General features: G+C 44.6%; 1 long non-coding RNA gene across 1 annotated transcript in view; it reads left to right on the top strand.

Moving 5' to 3' along the window:
• Positions 1 to 17,064, top strand: part of LOC141278994 (uncharacterized) — a 56,468-nt gene that overhangs the window by 14,195 nt on the left and 25,209 nt on the right. Inside the window, exon 2 of the long non-coding RNA XR_012332606.1 lies at positions 8,397 to 8,477. This is a non-coding gene — a long non-coding RNA (uncharacterized lncRNA). The remainder of the gene's footprint in view (positions 1 to 8,396; positions 8,478 to 17,064) is intronic.

Genomic DNA, 17,064 nt, shown 5'->3' with positions numbered 1-17,064 from the left:
TTCTTCCAGACAGTAAATAAAGATGAAACTCCTCAACTTATTTTATGAAGCCAATATAGTCTAGATAACAAACCAGACAGGGGGGAAATATATACAGGCCCCCCACTTCAAACATGTACCCAAATACAAGAATTTTTTAAATACATACATAGATAGACAGCTGGATAGCAAACTTAATTGAGCAATGTATAAAAAGAAATACATCATGATCAAATAGAGGACGGTCCTCTATCTTATCTTTTCCTTAAAAATATAGAATACTTTAACATTAGGAAATCTACTGATGTAATTTACTAAACTGGGAAATTAGAAGGAGAAAATTATATAATCATGTCAATAGGTTCAGAAAAAGAAACATAATGAAGTCAGTCATGAATGGACTTTGGGAAAAAACACCTTGGGCAAAATAGTACTAGGAGGTAGGTTCCTTAACCTGGTAAAAAGGTAACTACCAAAAACCTACCACAAGCATCATACCTAAAAATGCAAACCTTAAAATCTCTTTTAAACCAGAAGAAGAACAAGAAAATAATCCCCACTTGAACTCCTAGCCAACATTATACTAAAAATAGAAATAAGATTTAGGAATAGAAAGTAAGAAACAAAACTGTCATTATTCCAGGTGAGTTTATTATCTTCAAAGAAAATCCAATATACAAAGCATTAGGACTATTAAGAGTAATATCATATATCATTATAAAAATGTCATACAACAAAATACTATCAGATAAAATGAATGAACTAGATCTACATTATTAATATCAATAAATCTCACTGTTAGGTGAAAATCAAAAGCCAGTTGAGGACTTCCCTGGTGGCGCAGTGGTTGAGAGTCCGCCCGCCGATACAGGGGACACGGGTTCGTGTCCCGGTCCGGGAAGATCCCACATGCCACGGAGCGGCTAGGCCCGTGAGCCATGGCCGCTGAGCCTGCGTGTGTGGAGCCTGTGCTCCGCAACGGGAGAGGCCACAACAGTGAGAAGCCCACGTACCGAAAAAAAAAAAAAGCCAGTTGAAAACGGATACAAGCAGTATGGTAATGTTACTGAATTAGACGTGAGACCCCCCACTCTTGGTGCCCTAGCTAAACCTAAGCTCTCCCTTCCCCCAACCCCTATCAGACAGGGAGTTCTTTCCCACTCAGTTTCGAGCTCCCAATAATGAAATTGAGTTTGGTGCAAGCAAAACAGGCTTTTACCCAAAGGCCAGAGAATGGAGAAGGGAAGCTCAAACTCTAGAAGCACCTTCTCCCCAAAGAGGGGAGTAAGGGAATTTTAGGGTTAGGAGGGAGAAGGTCATCAGGGCTCTAGGAAAGGGGTGGAGATTTCCAGGGGCAGCCAGGTCATGCGCAGTCTGCCACGCTCCTTTGCACGTGGAACAAATTGTGCCTAGCAGAGCACAAATCCCCGCTTTGGGCGGAGACGTTAGCAAGGTAATGAAGCGAAGGTAATGCTGGGACAGCCCCCTGGTTTCATCTGCGCAGGCGTGTTCCCGTGGTCGTCAGAGCTGGTTTGGGATGGTTGACCACTGTGTATCTCTCAAAGTACAGCCCGCGAAGCATCTCTGCCAAACACCAGGTACTTTTGAAACAAACACAGAGATAAATCAGGGTAAGTATCTTTCAGCTTTCAGGGGTTGGTATGGAAACGCAGAGATAAATCAAGGCAAGGAAAGCAGTGACCTTTAGCCTACTTTGCCCGCCATCTTGGACCTAGCTGGTTCAGTCTGGTTTTGTTTCTGGCCTTCGTGGCTTCCTGTTGATAAAAAAACAACTAACCTGTATGATTGAAAAAAAGAAAACAGTTTCCGCGCCTGGAGCCTTGGCTGCATAGCGTGGGTAACAATACTGCTTATGAAATGTTTTAAGTACACAAGGCAATACTATATATTGGTGTTTACCCACGTGAAAACAAAGTAATATTGAGCACCGAGAAGCTGCGTACTAACTTGAGAGTTATCTCTGGAGAGAGAGGGAGGGCAATTGGGTTTCAATTTTATCTGTAGCTTTATTTTCTTTCTAAAAGGATCTAAGGCTAATGTTAACATTTCCTCCGTCTGGTGATGGGTACATTGGTGCTTATGACATTTTTATCTGTAACTTTCTGTAAACTTAAAGTCTTTCCTAATTGAAATTATTTTTAATGGAAAGGAAAACGAGCCATGATCAAACCTGTCTTATCTTAGAGTCAGCTCTGGCTGCACCTGTGAGTGTAGAAAGGACACCCCGCCCACTCCGGTGTCCCCAGGACAGAGGCTTACCTCTCACCATCTGGGAGTTAAGAGTGACATGGTCCTCTGTACTCTGAGGCTTCCTGCTCGCCGCCGGCTCTGCAGGCTCCTTGGGAGGAGCCCAAGCTCCTCCCACACACAGGCTTGTGTGGGTCAGGGTCACTGTTAGTAAGGGCGGCAGTCCGTTCCGTATTGATCTCCCGTTACCCTATCCCACAGATTTGAATTCCCATTTCCCGCCTAGTGTCTCTGAGGCTTAGTTTGAAATTCTCTTCCATGAAATGGAAATCATGAGAAACTTAAGACAGTAGATTTGTTTATCCTTGGGATGAATTACAAGCACGTGGGGGCAATCATCCTCTTAATCCTTTCATCTGAAGGTCAAGAAGGGTCATAATTTGAGGAGAAATCACTGTCTCCTCTGGCTCCTACAGTGGTTCAAGACTTCTACTTTTAACACTGGGTGGTATCCACCAGTTCTCAAAATACAGTGAGTTTAAGGCTGGGGCAGTGAAAATATGAGAATGTGGAACACCTTTTTGTGCCAAGTAAGGATAGGCTCATGGACTTATGGGAACATGTCAAGAGGACCCAGGAGCCAGAATGAAGGGGTTCCCACTGAACAAGCACAGTCTGGTCATCGAAACCCGTGGAATAAAACAAAAACTCACTGAATAAAATAAGAAACCGTGAGACTATAGTGATATAAGTTAATAAATGAGTACACAAATAGATGGAGAAGAGAGGAAAGTCTTCTTTGTAGTAGAACAACAACTACTAAATACAGATGGAATGAAAAAAATGCTTGTGGGTAAGCTTTAACAGCATGAAAGGCAAAGGGTAATAAGAAGGATCCAGTGAGCATGCCGATTGAAAAACAAAACGTACGCCCTGCTATCAGAAGAAAGAGATGACTACTTCCCCATCTCTGCCTCACCGAGAAAGTCCATTTTCTTACTGACTGCCCTGAGTCATCATAGTGTTTTCAGTTGTTCCCCCTCCCAATGACTAGCACCACTGCACCTCAATTGAAACAAAAACTTGGTGGATGGACCGCCACTTTGGGGAGAGAAGGCAACATGGAACTGTGGAATTCATATTACCTAGACTGAGAAATGGAAGCTGGCTTTGTGCCTTTCTTGCTGTGTGACCTTGAAAATCCCACATTCTTTATGCTCCAGTTATCTCATCTGTACAACAGGGATTCAAATTATTTCTCTACTTCACTGGGTGGTGATTAGGACCTAATTATTCACCACGTGAGAAGGTGCTTGTAAACCACCATGCCAGCAGACACTTTAGGGTATCACAGAATAAAGGGAACTTCTTAAGAAAGGGCAGGGGACGGGCAGCGTCGTCCATCTGCTGGAGACAGGCTAAGGTCCAAATTATTATTTTTTCAACTTGAATAATGCACTGAACTCTTTTTAGAAAAGTCTCAGACTGCAAGCACCGACTTCAGTGACTCTTACTATTTCTTATACACAAAGAAACGTAAAACTAGGTTTTGATGTCTTATGTTTCTATGCAATTTATAGTGAGAGCATCGTTTAGGAGCAGTGAGCTAGGACGTTCTGGATTGAAGGCCTGAGGAAAAGAGTGAAAAGGGAAGAGCAGGCTGTAGAAGGAGAGTGTCTGACCTCATCCTTGTTTTTCTTTCTCCCATGGAGAATATAACTAGGTGTATTAAGATCAGTGCAACTGCTATGGGCTGTATTAAGATCAATGCAACTGCTATGGGCTGAAATTCATGTTTTGAAGTCCTAACCCCTAGTACCTCAGACCATGACCATATTTGGAAACAGGGCCTTGAAACAGGTAAACTGTGGCCATTGGGATGGGTCCTAATCTAATCTGACTGGGGTCTTTAAAGAGGAGATTAGGAAACAGAAGGAAAGAGGGAATACAGTGAGAAGGCAGAGGAGACAGAAACATGAGGAAACAGGGAGAAGGCAGCCCTTTGTAAGCCAGAGAGAGGCTTCAGTGGAAACCAAACCTACTGACTCCTTGATCCTGGACTTCCAACCTCCAGATCTATGAGAAAAAATACACTTCTGTTGTTTAAGCCACCCAGTCTGTGGTACTTTTTTATTAGCCTGGGCTGACTAATGAAATTACATAAAGTTCATGATTTTTTTTTTAGAAGCTGCTTTGTGCTTTGCTTCTTCAGAAAGAATACTATGTCAGGACAGAAGATATTGTTGTAAATATTTATGATTTGCATATGTGAATATTAATGGATTAACTTTCTATGGACACAGGGTGGTGGTCAGGGGACTAGCAGCAGGAGTTGGGGTGTTTCACTTGTTTCTATCCTATGACGACTGTCTGTTGGGTACAAGGCTTGGGTGCGAACACAGGCCAAACAGTGATGATCACATTTAAAAGGTTTCTTTCTAGTGTGGGCCATGCCACGCTGCAGTATATTCATAAAATTGAATACAGCCATTAAAATGAACAAACCACAGCCACATGACACAACATGGCTAATCTCCCAAACATAACGGTAAAAAATACAAGTCACAGAAGAAGACAAACAGTATATTTCATTCATATAAAATTCACAAACAGGTGGCTCAACTCTACCATTACTGGGACGGATACCTAGGTCATAAAACCAGAAAGGCAAGCAAGAAAGTGAGTCTCCCAAAAGTGGGGATAGTGATGACCTAGAATTGGGGGGGAAGACATGGGTGTCAGGGAGGGGACACAGAAGATAACAGGGTGCTTACAGCGTTCACTTGTTGCCCACAGGGGTTTGTTTTATAATTATTCATAGAATTATGCAAATTGTTACAATTTTTTTCTTGTATAAATCACATTAAAAAAATGAGGAGAGCTGAAGCGAATATGGCTAATTGTTCTGAATCCTGGTGGATCTGTGTTATGTCATTAATTATACGTCTCTGTAAGTTGTGAGGTTTGTTGGCATTTTTTTGTTTTTTTTGTTTTCATATTATTATGCCAAGTGAATGAAGCTAAACAAAAAAGAGTACATACATTGTACATGTTTTTATGGAATTTTATATTCCATTTGTATAAAATTCAAGAAAATGCAAAGGAATCTAGAGTGGCAGAAAGCAGAGGAGTTGATTCCTGGCAGGAAGGGGGTTGACCAGGAAGGGGCAGGAGAGAGGGAGCATAGGAAACTTTTGGGGGTGACGGATGTGTTCATTATGTTGAGGGTAGTGATGGATTCATGGGTGTATACTTATGTCAAAATACATAAAATTACACACTTGAAATGTGCACAGTTTATGTCAATTATTTATCAATAAAGCAGGTTTTTAAGAAAAACTTCCTTGTGCCTTTTCATATGGTTCAAATAGTCTTCAATATACATATATTGCTTAAAAATGAGGGAGATATTTTTTAAATAATCAGAGAGCCCTGAGCAAAGAACTTTGATGCTGTCTCCCAGGTAGTTGTATATGTGTTTGGGTCAGACATAGGATTCAATTATGTCAATATATTTTTGTTCTGCCTTTGATAGAAAAGGGGCCTCCACTCTTCTCTCTCCCCATTTCCCTTCTCCCTTACCCCTCCCCCTCACTCTTTCTCTCCTTTTCTCTTTGGCTCTCTTGCTCTCTCTCAGAAAATCCTTTTCTTCAGCTGAGCGCACGGCTTTAGAAGACGTGACAACACTTATAATAATGATAAACGATCATTTCTGTTGCTGAATAGTGTTTTATAGTTTATAACATGCTGTCTCATATCTGTCTTTGCATTCTCACAACAATCCTTGGGTGTAGCAATAGGAAAATAAAAGGCAACTGTAACCGCTTCTGCCTTCTAAGGAGGGTGGTAGATTTCGTATCAGTGGGCAAATAAATCTCTTTGTTGCCATCCACTTTCAGAGACTGTCAGTGAAGACAGCAGATGAAAGATTCAGCCATTTCTTTTACTCCAGCTCCCTCCCTTCAGCCCTGTGATGGCCTCTTAGGTTTAATAGAATAATGAGTCATTGGGATGCAAAGATAGGTCCAGACCTGAGTTGGGGGTTGTGGCAGACATTCTGGTTGCCTACCCAAAATTTATTCTTCTCTTCTTACTTACACAGGGCCCTGATTTTGTTGGAGGTAGCAATGTGCCAACTGAAAAATTAGATTTCCCAGGCTTCCCTCCAGAGAAGAGTGCCCATGAGAGTAACTTCTGGCCAATTGAATGAAAGAATAACTATAGTATGAGACTTCTGGGAATGCTCCCTGAAAAGGGCACTGACTCTGTTGGCAGGCCCCTTATTGGCCTTTCCTCTTCCTTTACCTGAAACTTGGATGTAATGACTTGTGCTGCAGCAGTCATTTTGCAGTTCTGAGGTGATCTTGCTTGAGGACAGTAGGCTTGTGCTAAGGATGGCAAAATGGAAAGATGAGAGGAGGTTAGGACATTGATGAGATTGTGGCACTACCTTACCAGCCCTAGAATGCCTACCTCCAGACTTACATGAGAGAAAAATTGCAAACCTTATTTAAGGCATTGTTTTACAGGTCTCTGTTGCAGCAAAACGTAGTCCTGAGTGAAAGGGAATTGATGAGCTATGTTACTCTGTGCTTTGAAATGGGGGAATTTCTGGGATGAATCCTACAGAAGCGTGCTCTAAAAAGAAGGGGAAACGAGCAACATGGTGACACAAACCTCTGTTTCCTCAAGTTTCATATAAAGTCTGCTGTACGTATGTAGCTGCCGTGTGTGCAGCATGTGAGGGGAGGTCAAGGAGAGGGGGTTGTGGTTCCTCTTCAATGTGGCTTGAGAAGGGACAGCAGCTGTGAGCAGGCAAGTTGATCCTTCCACCAAGCTAATTCCAAATAAACAGGATCTCGGAGCTAGAGGACGAGGAAACATTAACACTTCCCTTTTATGCCAGAGAGACTGCTAAAGAAGCTTATCTCACTGCACGTGGGGTGAGTTTTGAACCAATACCATCTGAAATTTTAAAATCTAGACTTGAATCCCAGCCCTACATTTATTACTACCTGTGTGATTTGGGGAAAAAACTTTAACCTCTCTGGGCCTCAATTTTTTCATCTGTAACAGGAGGGATTGGTCAAATTAAGTTCTAAGGTCCAATCCAAACCTTCTAGGAGTCCATTTAAAATATATCATTGGGGCTTCCCTGGTGGCGCAGTGGTTAAGAATCCGCCTGCCAATGCAGGGGACACGGGTTTGAGCCCTGGTCCAGGAAGATCCCACATGCCACGGAGCAACTAAGCCCATGCACCACAACTACTGAGCCTGTACTCTAGAGCCTGTGAGCCACAACTACTGAAGCCCACACGCCTAGAGCCCGTACTCCGCAACAAGAGAAGCCACCGCAACAAGAGAAGCCACCGCAATGAGAAGCCCACGCACCGCAACGAAGAGTAGCCCCCGCTCATCCCAACTAGAGAAAGCCCGCACACAGCAACGAAGACCCAACACAGCCAAAAATAAATAAGTAAATTTATACCAAAAAAAAAAGAAATAAAATATATCATTAAGGTAAAATTAAATCTATTAAGCACTAAATGAAAATTCAGGTTTATACAAATATGTACTTGCTAACAATGAGAATCCACCGTCTCACAAGCCACAGTTCACAGGAGAACAGGACCTCCAGCTAGATGAGCCTTGAATGCCTCCTACAGTTCCTATACTGTAACCGTTCCCTTACTTCTGGCTCCTCACACCTAGCTGCATAGGTGCATTTGCATTAGAAAATCTGCTTTAAACCTTGAAATTCATTTCCTTTAAATAAAAATGAAATAGACACAATGGGATATTTAAATACATTCTGGCACCACCCCAATAGCACAAGAATGTGCGACATGAAGCTGGTAACATCAGCAGGACCGGGAGGACTTTATTAAGCAAATCGGGTAGTTAGACACCCCAGGGCCTTCTCATCATAAATGCAGCTAAGCGGCCCCAGAGTAATGGGGATGGAGCCCCTCCTGAGCTCTAAGCTCTTTATTCTGACGTTTAATGAGCATGAATAACCAGGGATGGATGGTATTGTTTGTGAGTCCTGTGAACTCAGGAGAAGGGTGACTTCAAAGGTTCCTTTGGACCATTGTAAAGCAATTATACTCCGATAAAGATGTAAAAAAAAAAAAAAAAGTTCCTTCGGGATTTTTGAGGCCTTGTCTATAAAACGTGTCTGAATTAACTGGGTTCTACCTCATTCTCAGGACCTTATCTTCAGCTGGACTGGACCCCGCCCCTCCCAGGAACTGGGTAGGCAGAGAGTCTAGAGCCTGAATCCTTCATCTGTGAGTATGTCATTGAGTTATTTGCTGAATTATCTTCCAAATGATCATTTGTGTCCTGTTCTCTGGCAGCCTACATTATTGTAGTTGAATAGGGGACAGCTTCCTGTTCCCTGCAACTGGAAAGCAGTTTAAATACATCACACCTGTAAACAGAGCTAATTGACATCTATAGAGTAACCCAAAGAAGGCAGGGATTCCCCAGAGCAGTGTTCGCCATCCCAGGAGGTACCCAAGCAGAGTCAGAGACCAAATAGAAATGTCATAATCAAATGGCTGGGGAGATGAGAGGGCTTAAAGGACTTCAGTTTTCTTTTCAGTCCTAAAAGTTGGGGATTCTGTGACATATAGGAGCAAATGCTACTCAGTGTGAGTAATACTACTTGTTGTTTAAGGCTAATTACACACCAAGCACTGTGCTGAATTCTTTACTTCCGTTGTTTCATTTAATCCTGACATATAATAAAAGGCAGCCCTGTACCCCTTTCACATGGTACTATATCTGAATATCTGCAGACGAGGGAACTGAGGCTTGGGGCATTGGAGAAACAAGATCCCACAGCCTGTATGTGCCAGGCTGGGTCTGAGGGCCCCAGAGCCTGTACTTTGTACCTCTGCGGGTGCTTCACCCATACAGGGCCAGAGGATGCAGCAACTAGCTCATACAGGAAGCTTACTGGGCCCCACCCGGAACCATGCATCCTTCTCTAGTCACCGTTTTTCAAGGGTCTGTGCACAAAGACAGAGGAGAGTCTGGGGTGATGGAGCTGGGAAAACAGGAGTTTGAGGCTGAAAGGTCAAAAGGCTGCTGTACTGAGACCGTGAGAAAGGTGATCAGAGGGTAGAGCACTGGAGCTTTGGTTTCCTAAGAGGGGCGTTCCAGGGAAGGGAAGTTCTAGCCGGAAGTGTTTCTGTTCCTTTGAGCCACAGCCTTAGTTCCTCTGAGAGACCTTGGCTGGGTGCAATGCTTGAGGCCAGAGGCAGCCCCTATATCCCTCCGCACCATCCCAAACCCCTCCTGGCAGGGAGCCATTATCTCTGAAAACTGAGCTGTGCCCCTGGAGCCCCTCCCCACCCCCACCCCACCCCCGCCAGGCTGTTCACGAGCCCGCCTGAGTCACCTGGGGCTTTCTGGCTACTTACCCTGAGATTAGACTCAGTAGAAGGTGGGAGAAGAATTCAAGAGACTTGGCATCCCCCCGCCACCGCCCTGCCCTCCCTCTCCCTCTCTCTCCTCCTCTCTCTCTCCCTCTCTCTCCCTCCCTCTCTCCCTCTCTCTCTCTCTCCCTCTCTCTCTCCCTCTCTCTCTCCCTCCCTCCCTCCCTCTCTCCCTCTCTCCCTCCCTCCCTCCCTCCCTCTCTCCCCCTCTCCCCCCCTCCCCCCCTCTCCCCCTCCCCCTCTCCCCCTCTCCCCCCTCCCCCCTCCCCCTCTCCCCCTCTCCCCCCTCTCCCCTCTCCCCTCTCTCCCCTCTCCCCCTCTCCCCCCTCCCCCTCTCCCCCTCTCCCCCTCTCCCCCTCTCCCCCTCTCCCCTCTCCCCCTCTCCCCCCTCCCCCTCTCCCCCCTCCCCCTCTCCCCCCTCCCCCTCTCCCCCTCTCCCCCTCTCCCCCTCTCTCACGGCAGCCCCCAGCGGTGTTTGTTCTCAGAGAGGCCCTGGGAAGAAGGATGGTCACTTTCCTTTTGCCCACAGATAATTGAAGAGAAGTAAGAAAGTACCTGTGTTTGAGGGAAAAATGACGACAATTAATCTCTAAGCACAGGGCCTCACTGTTAAATTCGTTGGAGAAACAACTTCAGGAGTTTAACGACAATCGAGAGAATGAAATTTAATTAAGAGAAATAGTAATTAAATCAGGAAAGAAGTTTTTGCAAAGGGGATGGTGCAGGAAATTAAAACCAGTAATGCTGAAAAATGTGGTGGGCAGAGATGGGCGGTGCACTTGGTGGAGAAGAGGAAAGAGCAGACTGAGCAAGGCGGGTTGGGAGGTGCAGAGTGTTTGGCACTAAGGCAAGGTCTTTGGAAATTGGTCTCCTTGAGAGACCAGGTGTCTGGCTCTTCCAATTTGGGTCTAAATAGGCCACCTCCTAATGGGGACAAGCTCTCCCTCAGGAAAATAGAAGTATCTAGTTGGATAAAGTATAAAAAAAGCTGCGGACTTGAAGTAGGGTGACCAGGTGTCCTGATTTTGCCCAGGACCGTCGCAGTTTTAGTACTCAGAGTGCCATGCTCTAGGAAACCCTCAGTCGAGGGCAAACTGGGACTGCTGGTCACCCTAACGTAGAGGCAGATAGCCCTGGTTCCCAGCTCTGCTGTGCAGTCAGGAGCTCCATGATTCTGAGTGAGTCACTCCATCTCTGTGGGCCTCAGCTTTCTCACCTATAAAATGAGCTGTCCTGGGCACCTCAAAAGATTAAAGAAGTTGCTATATGTCAATGTCTAGAACAATGTGCATGAAGAAAAGCTTGATAAATGGGAGTTGAACTGAACAATATCAATAAAGAAAACATAAAATATTAGCAGACACAACGCAACAACACATTAAAAAGCAAGACACCGTGACTCTTCGAGGGATTCCCCAAGACCACCCACGTGTTCGTTGAGTTTCTAGAATGACTCACAGGACTGAGCACATAGTTGTACTCACAGCATGGCTCAGGTTTATTACAGTAAAAGGATACAAAATAGGATCATGGAAGGAAAAAGACGCAGGTGAGTTCTGGAGAAATCCATGCAGGCTTCCTATACTCTTTCCTTCCTGTGAGGGACACATCAAGAATGATCCTTTCTCTAGCAGCGAAGAATGCAACCATGTGTGCGATGTTTCTGCCCAGAAAGCCCATTAAAGACTCAGTGCCCAAAGATTTTATTGGCAGTGGTTGCCTAGGCACAACTACCAAAATTCCAGACTCTCAGAAGGAAAGCTCGTGTACAGGAGAAATCACATCATCAATCAGCCTTAAATGCCAAGTCTGCAGACCACCAGCCAGGGGCCAACCTCTAAAAATAGCAGTGTTCAGCCTGCTATGTTAACTCTTTTTATTACAGTGACAGAGTGGAGCTCATTCTAGGAATGCAAGGATAATACACATAAGTGAAAACTTGAATCTGGACACCCAAGCTGCTGTATATACCCTCAAATCCTAGCTAGGTGTGCCAGGCCTTCACTGGTCCAGGCTTATGGTTACTGTATGAATGCCATCCACTCTGCTAAACGAGCTCTGGTCACTACCAAATTCCCTGCTAATAATTTACCACCAACCAAGGTCTTCTTGGTCTTGAGTCAGAACACTGGGGTTTTCTCAGTTCACCATGACATAAACAAGTCTCTGGACTAAACAATCCAAATAGAAATTGTGCTCACCTTGTGCATGAAATAGGCCATATTTACGTTTACATTAAGGCTATCCACTTCCAGTGACCCAAAATGCTTGTGTTTCCAATTTGGGGCACCACCTTTCTCAAGGTTAAGTTACCAGAGCAATGAATAAAAGTTTGCTAATTTCTTGCTCAGCAGGAGAGGTGTTAGAAAAATAGAAGTCATTCAAGCTAGTGGTGGGGAAGGGTTTCTGGAGTTTAGAGATCAAGAGGTACCACAGCTGCTGCAGGCGTGAGAGAACTAGGAAGACAGGAGGGAGGGTGGTGGTTAAAAACATCACTGAGAATTACGGACTAGCTTCCCCTTTAGTATGTATTGGTTTGCTAGGGCTGCCATAACAAATACCACAAACGGGGCAGCTTAAACGATAGAAACACATTGTCTCACAGTTCTGGAGGGTAGAAGTCCAAAGTCGAGGTGCTGACAGGTTTGGTTCCATCTGAAGGCTATGAGGGAAAGAGCCTGTTCCAGGCCTCTCTCCTTGGCTTGTAGATGGATGTCCTCAAGTTCACAAGGTGTTCTCCCTGTATGGCTGCCTGTGTCCAAACTTCTCCTTCTTAGAAGGATGCAGTTCATATCAGATTAGGGACTATGCTAATGTCTCAGTTTAACTTAATTACCTCTGTAAAGACCTCATCTCCAAATAAGGTCACATCCTGAGGTATTAGGGCTTAGGACTTCAATATATAAATTTTGGAGCACACAATTCAACCCATAGCAACTTGGGAAAATGTAAGTGAAAATCAGAATTACTTTTAAATAACTTTCATTGGAGGATTGTGTTTCTTTGCACAGTTTATTGTATTTGTACAAACAATAGCCCAGGAATATTCAAGCTGTGTAGAACAGAAGAGAGTAATGGGAGGGTAGAAGGGAGGGGGAGGGTCAAGGGAAGAGGAGAAAGAAGAAAACGAAAAGAAAAGGAGGAGGAGGGGAATGAGAAGGAGGAAAAGAGGAAGAGCAGTGAGCAAGGTCAGACCATCAGGCCTGCACCAGGTTCAGAGATCGGTGAGAATGACAGCTCACCACTCACCTAAATTTCCTTTAATTTCGGTTTACTAAACGCACCAACAAGAAGTGCAAAGGATATGCACACATCACTGCAAATGTTTGCTGGCCCCTCCCACCATCACTTGGGTCTCATAGAAGTGTTCGCAAGTCTGGTGGACCCGACAGCTCTCCCACGGTGGGACGTGTGCCGGCTAGAGCCTTTTACACCATCTGGATGGACAGACGTGGGGGAGTGCCAAGCCAGTATCTAATGGCCCACCCAATAAGGGAATCCCTGCCAGCACAGTCGTGAAAGACTTGCAGCACCTTTCATGTTTTTACTGCCTCCTGGAGCTGACTCAAGGTTTCAGTGCAGCAAGGCTACCACAAAAGGAAATCTGACAAGAGTTTGTTTTGCTCATTCAGGCAGCACATGCTCTCTGAAAAGAGGTACTGCCTTGAGTCAAAGAGAACTGAAGGGAGAACCAGGGCTCTGCAGGCTCTCAGGGCCTTCCACTCCACTGCCAGCTGACCGTGCATACCACCAGGTCACAAATACACAAAATGCAAAGCCACGCAAGGCAGGTGGATTTCCCCAGATGCAGTGCAGAGACTTCAGAACAAATAGCACCATAGTTAAAGCTTCAAAGAGAAAGGGGGACAAAATTAACACACTTGTACCTGAGATGGGCCTGGAATAAACCCCACTGTGTGACTTGTGTTTTAGAGAGCTGGGACGCCCAGTCTGGGGCTAGCCAGATCTGCCATGGAGCAGAAGCAGATTATCCTGAGGTGATTCCAGTGCATGCTAAACTTTGAGAACCCCTGTTTAAATTTTACAGCCCAAACCAGTTTAGATAGGGCCCTGGGAGAATGAGCTTCCATTTTCTTCCCAGCAACTACTGTCTGTTAGAACAGCTTGAGACCATAGGGACAGGCAAGAACAGGATTTACCACCTGCACCGCCTATGACCAGCGTCGATAGGGAGGAAAACAAGTACTTCGCAGGGCTAATTTAACCCTCTTATGTGTAATTCAAGTTCTTCTCGTGTCTTCATTTGCTTTGTGAGGTACAGACTTCCAGCCCTTTACCCAAATGGAGTGATCTAGACTGTTTATGACTACACCTTTGATTTCTATTCAGTTAATTTGCATGTTTTATTTTATCTTTAGCATGGGAAGGAGACCTAGTTGCCAGAGCGGCCAGGAATAGTATTTAAAAGTTTAGCCTTTACTTTAACCCTGGTTGGTCAATCTCGCTGTGTTCTTGGCTCACCTAACATTTGTGGTCACGAGAGTGCAAAACAGTGCAGTTCTGCTGGCTGCTTCTCCCTATTTTGTCTCTCTGTCAAGTCTTAGGAACTCGTTGACTTTCTCCTAAATTTACTAACATTATTCATTTTATTTTTACTAGCTAACCTTGCTGCTTTTACTCCTCTCCCTTTCATTAACACTGCCCACTGAGCAAAGCCCATCACTTGGCTTACCTCGTTCCAGAGTCTAGCCTCCAGAGAGGTCTGCTGGCTTATGCAGAGGCCCCAAATAGGGCTCACAGTGCAGTTAGGAGGTGGAGCCCTGGCCTGGAAACAGGAAGCCTGGTTCTGACCTCTGCTCTACTACAGACTTGCTGCACAATCTTGGGCAAGCCCCTCCTCTCTGGGGCCCCAGAACTCTGTTGTACAATGGGGAGAACACAGTGTGAACTCTCAGCCCTTCCAGCTAGAGTATCCCAGGGTTCCCCGGTCTTCCTCTGTTATACACGTGGCCATACAGTATAGATTTCCTGGAAGGTAGTTCCAGTTTTGCAATCCCTGGCACCATTGCCCACACACCATGAGCATACTGGTTCTTAAACTGTGGTCCCAACTACTGATTTCACCAATAGTTGAGGGGCCCTTGAGGGGGTCCCTGCCTGGTTTCTCCATAATCAACAGTTATGTAGGACTTGTAGCCCCACTAGCCCCAAGTGGGACTAGGATCCTAACATCCAAATGCCTAGCCTTTTAAAGCAATGAGTCACCTCACCAGGTCATTTCTAAAACCCCAGTAGAAAAGCATATCACACAGTAATCAGTGTTTGTTGAATGAATAAACAACTACACTTTCTCTACAAACACAAGAGTTCCATAGACTGAACAAAGCTCAGGACTGAAATAGAGAAACCAATTCCTTCTGCGGAACCAAAACCTCAAACTGAAGCTATGTAATGTCTGGAGTACACCAAATGATGGCGCTTTTCTTGCAGTTGTGTTATTTTTAAAGCTCTGTGTGCAAGCTCTATTGTGACACCCTTCCCTAGCCCTCAACCCAAATACTTAATAATCCTATCTATGTGACTCCAGTGGGTAAGTCAGAGATCTGGAGTTAAATCCCAGCCCTTCCACTTACAAGCTGAGTGGTTTAAACTTCAGTTTCCTCTTGTGTAAAATGGGGCAAATAGTAAATTCCTCATTAGGTTGTTGATTTAACAAGAAACCTACATCTCCAAAATTACTGAGAATAAGCACGTGTTAACTCTTAGCTAATTAACAAAGCAACTCTTGGATCTTTCTTCTCATTTAGTCTTCCTATTTGGTGGGAACTATCATATCTATAGTCATTTACAGCTAAGGAAAATGAGACCCAAAAAACAGAGGTGAGACACCCATGATCTCACAACTGGTAAATGGCAGGGCCAGCAGTTGAACCCAGGTCAGAAACACTTCCAAGCCTGGAAGATGGGGTCGTAAGTGCAGTAAGTTTAGACCTCCTAGGAGAGTCAAACAAACTTGGTCCTGGGGACTTCCCTGGTGGCGCAGTGGTTGAGAGTCCGCCTGCCGATGCAGGGGACATGGGTTCGCGCCCTGGTCCGGGAAGATCCCACATGCCGCGGAGTGGCTGGGCCCGTGAGCCATGGCCGCTGAGCCTGCGCGTCCGGAGCCTGTGCAAAACTTGGTCCTGGCCGGAACTCTCCTCCTGCAGCACTTGAGGGGAGGGGCAGTGCAGCTCTGGAGTTCCTGTGCATAGGAACACCACATACTGTACAGTATTTCCTGTTGAATGAAGCCAGCTTTGTAGACATTTTCATCCATTTTAACTTGATGCCAACATTTGCATTTCAGAAGGTTTTTTTCAATTCTTCCTATGAGGACATTAGCACCTGGAAAAAAAAGTGGAGTCTAGACTAGGACAGGTGTGAAAACAGAAGGTATATAACATGTTTCGCCTCTCCCAGGAATAGATCTTTTCTCGTCTACTCTTTTACTGGAATGTGTTCAAGGCACTGTTGGGCCCAGAGATCTTAGTCTTTCCATCCCTCACTAGCCTCAGGGACTCTTGGGCGCTTTCCCTAATATGGTTGTTCCCCGGTGACTTATAAGGCTCAGCTCAAGTTGCAGTTATAATGTAATTCACTTTCCCAGTTTTAATCACTTAGAGCTTCTATTCAGCATGTGTGGGCTGTGTCCATTCAGTAATGGCTAGATTTTAGCCCATAGTCAAGGGAGCTTGAGGATTCTTTGGGCCAAGGTAGCCTCAATGCAGGTCAAGGTCTAATTTGTTAAGTTTTTGAAATTACTATAAATGGCTCATGATCCCCTAGGAAACAACAGTCTAGGAATCCCTATTTAAAAAGAAAGGAACATAAAATGTGATACATACATAAGTGGAATATTATTCAGCCTTGAAAAGGAAGGAAATTCTGACATATGCTAAAACGTAGACGAATCTTGAGGACATTATGCTAAGTGGAATGAGTCAGTCACAAAAGGAAAAAATATTATATGATTCCACTCATATGAGGTACTTAGAAAGTCAAATTCATAGAGACAGAAAGTAGAATGGTGGTTGCCAGGGGCTGAGGGGAAGGGGGAGGGGGAGTAGAGTTACTATTTACTGGGCTTAGAATTTCAGTTTTGCAAGATGAAAAAGAGATCTGGAGATGGATAGTGGCGATGGCTGCACAAAAATCTGAATGTATTCAATACCACTGACTTGCACAGTTTAAAAACTGCCAACATGGTACTTTTTATGTTATGTGTATTTTACCACAATTTTTAAAAATTGGAAAAAAAGAAAAAGAGAGGAAAAGGAACAGCTTGAACACTAAGACTCTCAGCTATGGTATTAGCATTGTCTCATCAGAGCCAAAAACAGCTACATAATAAATGTTGTACATTTTTATGCCCAACCCCCAATTTTCCTTCTGCTGAATGAAGCATCTTGCTCTGCCACTGAAAACTAGCATT

Source organism: Tursiops truncatus, chromosome 6 (genome assembly GCF_011762595.2).
Source record: "Tursiops truncatus isolate mTurTru1 chromosome 6, mTurTru1.mat.Y, whole genome shotgun sequence".
NCBI lineage: Eukaryota > Metazoa > Chordata > Mammalia > Artiodactyla > Delphinidae > Tursiops > Tursiops truncatus.
This window is presented reverse-complemented; position numbering and strand designations above follow the sequence as displayed.